The sequence below is a fragment of the Lissotriton vulgaris genome, chromosome 7 (assembly GCF_964263255.1).
Source record: "Lissotriton vulgaris chromosome 7, aLisVul1.2, whole genome shotgun sequence".
NCBI classification, from domain to species: domain Eukaryota; kingdom Metazoa; phylum Chordata; class Amphibia; order Caudata; family Salamandridae; genus Lissotriton; species Lissotriton vulgaris.
In genome coordinates, this window is record NC_141695.1 from 179,919,581 (window position 1) to 179,925,943 (window position 6,363).

The following is a 6,363-nucleotide window of genomic DNA, read 5'->3' on the forward strand; positions in this document are numbered from 1 at the left end:
TAGGCCTCTGCACACCGCACAAAGCCTACATTTTTGCATAATTGGATTAACCAGCATTTGTGCGGCAGTAGGTATGCAGGGCAAAAGAACAGTACATTTATTTCAGACTCTACCTTGCAATTACAAGCAGGACAGTCACCCATATACCCTGTGGCCCATTTACTAATTTGTGCAAATAATGGAAGGTTCCCTAGTCTAATCATACAATTTCCTGACCATTGGAGGATAAATCACATCCAGGAAGTGTTCCTTACAACATATGTCTTTTACTTGTAGGAACTCTGCAGTCAACAGACCACTAGTGGGACTTTCCTGTATGGATAGTAAGTTGGATTGTCTATAATATAGAACTAGTTCCAAACTATAAATCATTGCACATGATGTCTCAGGTGTTCTCCAGAGGTCCAACCTACCTAGCCTTGAGGAGAGATCCCTTATGTGGCAGAGCCATGGTATTTTCTTAGTTGCAGAAATGGACAAAATCTCCTAAAGATCGGCTCTATAGGTGGACAGCTCCAGGATCACCCATACCCGGCACCAGAATGTGATGGGTCTAAGGGCAATCTCTAGATCAATAGGCCTAATGTACTAGTCCATGCGGAGGGATATTAGGGGGGTTACTACGGGGAAGGCCTAATCACTGCCTCATAAAATTGTTCTCCACGTTCATAAGATTAGAGGTAGAGCAAGGCCCCCACAGTTCTGCCCCATATAGTGTACCCCCCCTTGCTTGGGCTTTATATATTTCCACAACAGGGGCGGCTAGCTTGAATACAGAGGATCTGTGCAGTTTCATAATACCACCCACAGTCTGAGTTAACCTGAGTTTTGCTTTTGCCATCTGTGACCCCCCATTCAAAGTGCTCTGATAGGGTAACACCCAGATAATCAAAAATCTTCACCCTTTCCAAGTGTATACCATATAGGGAGTGATTTGGGCGGGTCGTCTGGAGGGGGATTGATGACCATATATTTGGTCTTTATTAAGTTGATTTCCAAGCCCCGCAACTTACAAAAGTCAGCAAAACCATCAAGGATGCGCTGTATACCCGTTGGCGATTTTGACAGTTAAAGGGTATCGTCCGTGAACATCAAGGCGGGAACCTTACCCGAGACTAGCTTAGGGACATTGTTATCCTTGATGTTTTTAAGATGATCGATGAGCCCGTTGATATAGAGAAAGAATAAAGTAGGGGCTAAAACACATTCCTGTAGTACCCCCTTTTTAACTGGGAAATGAGAGGAGAGCTCCCCATATTTTCCACATCTTTCTTGTGCATAATTTTCTGCCTGAAGACTCACTATAACATTGAGAAGGTAGGGTGGAATACTAAGGTCACTGAGCACTTTCCAGAGTTTCTCCCAAGGTACAAGGTAAAAAGTTGACTTCAGAACAACAAGTATTAGGTAGAGGCTGCCATCCTCTATAGTCACCGTTTTCCAGAAAAGTAGTTGTAATCTAAATATCTTGTCTACAGTTGACAGATTTGTTCAAAAGCCGGCCTGGTAGGGACTTAATATCTCCTCTTCCTCCATCCAACCTTGCAGGCGGTCCAAAAGGGCCCGTCCCAACAGTTTTTGAGTGATGTCAATTAAGCTGATTGGTCTATAATTTGAGGGTAGAAGAGGGCAGCCTTTTTTAAATATGGGGACTATCTTTGCCCCATGCCAGTTATTGGGGGGATCCATGCACTTCAGGATGGCATTAAATAGGACACACAAATATGGTACCCAAATTTTGGGTTCCTCTTGGAAGAGGTCTCCCTGAATTTTATCTAAACCTGGCGTTTTGTTGCGATAAAGTTTGTTGATAGCATTTCCCACTTCGGTCATAGTAATCTCCCTACCCCCCTCCAGTTGGGACTCCAGGACTAAACTGGGAGTAACAATAATACCACTGTCGCCATCCTCAATGGCGTACAGTGACCCGAAGTGTGTCTCACAGGCTCCGGGCGCTAATTTGGGCTCTAAGGCTGGTCTCCCTTTCCTATCACCTGAGCTCACTATTGCCGAGAAAGTTTTCAGATCTTTATATTTCAGAGCTATCCTGAGGACTTTCCACCTATCTAGTTTCCAGTTTTGCTTTTCGTGATGGATGGTCCCTTTATACCAGCCCCTTGCAAGTTTGATTTGTGGCTTATCCTTCTCCTTCACCGCATCCAGTAGGTTCTGCTTGGCTTTACTACAATTCTCATTAAACCAGGAGCATTTGGGTCGTTTTTTTTGTTACTGGTGCCGGTTTTGCAGCAGACCTTCAATATTGGCCCTCAGTAACAAAAGCAAAGTGCTTCACACTTCCACTCCCATTCCCTCTCCCCCCAGGGTGTAGGGGCGCCGGCTGTACAACATTTTCAGGGCTGCTCTGGATTCCCAGTCCAACCCTGGTTAAAGTTAATGATTGGCAGGGCATTACGCCTCATGTACGTGATTTTTCTATGTGACTGAGCTGCAAGACATTGCTGAAGGTGTGGCCGACATAGGAGATGTCCAGTGCTGCAAACAGGGTTCTATGGAAGAGCCTTTCAAGGTCCTGTTTGATTGAGGTTTTCGTAACCTGCTTTTTTCGGGTCTGAGAACGGCATGACCTGATTGTGCTTGTTCGCGATGTTCAGACAGCTAGTTGTCACTGCGAGCTGGGGTTCCATGGGAAGCCCTCCTCTTCAGAGATTGTTTTAAGTTGAGCTTGAGAGTAGACTCCAGTACCCCAGTGTCCTAATGTAGTATTTTCTAGGTCCTAGAGGCACGTGAGATCATGACTCCCAAGGACTAGCACCAGTCTCAGTCCTGCTCTTCTGGCCTGCCAAGAAATATTAAAGATTTTTTTGAATACAGCAATTTGGGGCTCCCTCGTTCTTCATTTTGTCAATGGACTCAGTTACTAAGGCCTCTGAGATGAAAGTAAATTGTTGGACCAAGAGAGGACAGGCTAGGCATTGATGGGATAATATGTTTGCTGTTCTTGAATCACTGGTGTAGAACTGCTTCACATAAGTCACCAACACCCAGTCTGCCATGCCAGTCTCCTCAGTGTGGACGAATTTGCTAAGGTTGGTTATGTACCTCCAGAGATAGAAATGGCTCTTCTCTTTTAGGAGGATGAAGATTTTAAGCTGTTCTGTTTCAGTTTTTTGTTTTCTACTGCCAGGCTGTCCATCTGTGGGTGGCTTTAAGTGCTGAGATCATTTAACCTTCGTGATTTTTGCCACCTCAGATTGAAGCCTTACATTGCTGCTTAACCCCTTCCATGCTCATGACGAGCTCAGCTCGTCATGAGGCACAGTTGAGCTGTGCTGATGACGAGCTGAGCTCGTCATGACACCAGCAAAATGGCAATTTCCAGCACAGGGGAAAAATAACCACAGCAGCAATGTGGTTAAAAGTCAGACATCTGGTACAAGACATTGGGTGATCATTTGTCTTCTTTGGCATCCTCCAATGCTTCTGATTTTTCATAGACTGCTTTCCAGATTCCAAGAAGCCTTTTGTACAGTTTCAGCAGTCTGTAATGAGCAGTCTAGTTGCTCATCATTTGCGGATCATCATTTTTCTGAATATACTTCTCTAATACCCAAGAACTATTTTTTACAGACAATAGGGTCTGTGTCCGAAGAGGAGTATTAATGGAGAGCACTGTTCCCAAGAAGCCGCGCGGCCGCGCGCGCGCACTTCTCTACCCCCGAGCACGCAGTCCCATGTTTGAAGCGCGCACAGAGGGCACAGAGGGCACATCCCGCGAGAGTATTCGCGCCGCCTCTTTTAAAAGGTGCGCGGCGCGAAAATCGGGCATTTCCAGATTGCAGGAGACGGCGGCGAAAGGAGCGAAGGTAAGTGTTTCCTTTGACCATTTGGTATTTGCTTTAAGTATTTCCCTGAAGCGCCTTTCTTTGCTGTATTGTTTTTGTAGTAACGAGAGGTTGCGGGGGAGATGGAGTGCTTTATTTAAGAATCCATGTTAATTGCAGCCCCTTCACGAGCGGCGATTAACATGGATATTTAAATAAAAGCACTCCATCTCCCCCGCAGCCTTGCGTTACTACAAAAACAATACAGCAAGTTTAAAAACACTGCGTGTATTTCTAGGCTAATCTGCCTTGTTTGCACACTTTCTGTATTGTTTTTGTAGTAAAGCGAGGCTGCAGGGGAAATGGAGTGCTTTATTTAAATATCCATGTTAATCGCTGCTCTTGAAGGGGCTGCAATTAACATAGATTCTTAAATAAAGCACTCCATCTCCCCCGCAGCCTCGCGTTACTTCAAAAACAATACAGCAAGTCTGCAAACAAGGCAGATTAGCCTAGAAATACACGCAGTGTTTTTAAACTTGCTGTATTGGTTTGGTAATAAAACGATTAAAGGATGTCAGATGCACTTCGCATCACACACACATTACACATAGACAATCAAACATACGTGTGTAAATCAGCGTATAGGAAATGCTACATAAGCCAAAGGACTTAAAGTGTAGGAGTCACATCATGTCATCCCTACTGGTAGGCCGTATAGTTTAGGAGTGCTTGGTGTGGAGAAGCACATACTCAGTCAATAAAAAAAACCAGCATAGTTTGGAGTTTTGTTTAATAAAAAGAATCGATTTCTATCCAAATTAACCCATTTTGTAACATTAATCTATGCTCTAATGTAAACTTTACAGTGTGTATGCAGTTCTATGATGAAAGTTAATGCCTCACTATTCGATATTACAACTTAGGTTTTAAATTGCAAGTAACAAAAGGATGTCTCTTTTAAAAGCAGTAACCTACTGATCTATTTACATTATATGCACTCTGTAACCTACATGGTACACGTTCTGTGCAGCAGGCATATTAACCCTCTGCACTACCTTCACAGAAGTTAAAACATGAACTATACAAAACTCCAATCTCTCTCCTGGAAGAAGATTAATCAAAGGAGTTAACTTGACTTTTTTGTGTGGCCTGGTAATTGCTGGAGGAAAGGAACATTGCTGCAGGTGCTTTAAAGAACATAATAAACTTGCAAATACAGCGCCCCCAGGAAGCCAGCACCCGGTGACAACATGCATTGCTTTAAGGTAGCCTAACTGAGTGCACAGTGCTAACCATGGGCCCTTCCCAGCCACATTCGCTGCTGCTGCTGTTCTCTACCCCAGCAAGTTTTTTTCTTCCCTGCCCCCGTGCACCAAGGTTTTCCATTTCTGCCACCTCCTGATCTGTGAGTGCAATACTTCCCTACCCACTTGTAGCAATGTTACCCGTTCCTGTCATCCCCGGGTCAGTCACTGAACTTCGTCCCTGCCTACCTGCAGCAATGTGTAGTTTTCCTGCCAGCTTTCATTTTTTTTAGCTGAAAGCCTTACACTGTTTGGTTTACTAAAGACATTTTTGAGACATTCAGAAAGCTGCAATAGGTATGCATTCTTCCCATTGCCTATCTTTGGCTAAGGGGTTTGTAACTAACATTGTCATGCTTTCAATTTGCTGGATTAATTTGGTTTAGGCTGTCCAGCTTGAGTTCGTCTCTCCGGTTGCCCAAACTTTATTGGTTCCAGAAACTCACTTTCTGTAAACAGGCCTTTACATCTTGGTCTTATCTTGTCACATTTGCGGTGCATTCAAAGACCAGGTCCAATGTCAAGCTCTCGCTTCAGAGTGGGCTTGGTGTTTACTTTTCTTTCTCTAACTTCAAAGTGAAAGAATGTATGCGACAATCCTGCTGAGCATCCATGTAAGAGGAGAGGGTGTAGGATTTTTTTCGTAGTACATAAAAACATTGACTGTTAAAACATTGCCATGGCAAAAGGTAAAGAAAATGCAGGAGAGTGGTTGGATTATGTGGGGAGGTGCAAATAAGTTTAGCCTAATCGATGCTTATAATGAAGCATAGGGGCATGTGCCTATTTGCCTAAACTGGAATCCCAGGTAACTATTTGGTTGTTTTTCCTATTGGAGTATCTGGGCAAGTCCCATTTATTGTTTGTAACTCTTAGAGCCTTTGCTAACCATCTTGTCTTCAATTGCAGGTTTGCAATCAGTAAGGTATTTGGATTTGAATGGTCAGGCGTGAGTACCCACAAGGCTAAGGTAATTCTGTTTATGTTCCACATTGGATTTGGGGGGTTCTGGGAAAATAGGGGTTCTGGGAAAATAGATTCACAATCTACACCAATTTTCTTTTGCAGGTTTGTGAGACCGTGCTACAAATACAGTTGTAAAGACAGACCTGAGTACAGGCAGAACAAACAGGTAATTGTTTGGGAGAGTTGAACTGTGGCACATGCTGTGTATTGTAGTATAACAACATACCGTACCCATGTTTTCTTGTGTTGTAGGTTTCAAAGACAGTATCCCTCACAGTTGAATGGGCATACGTGTGTACAAGCAGAGC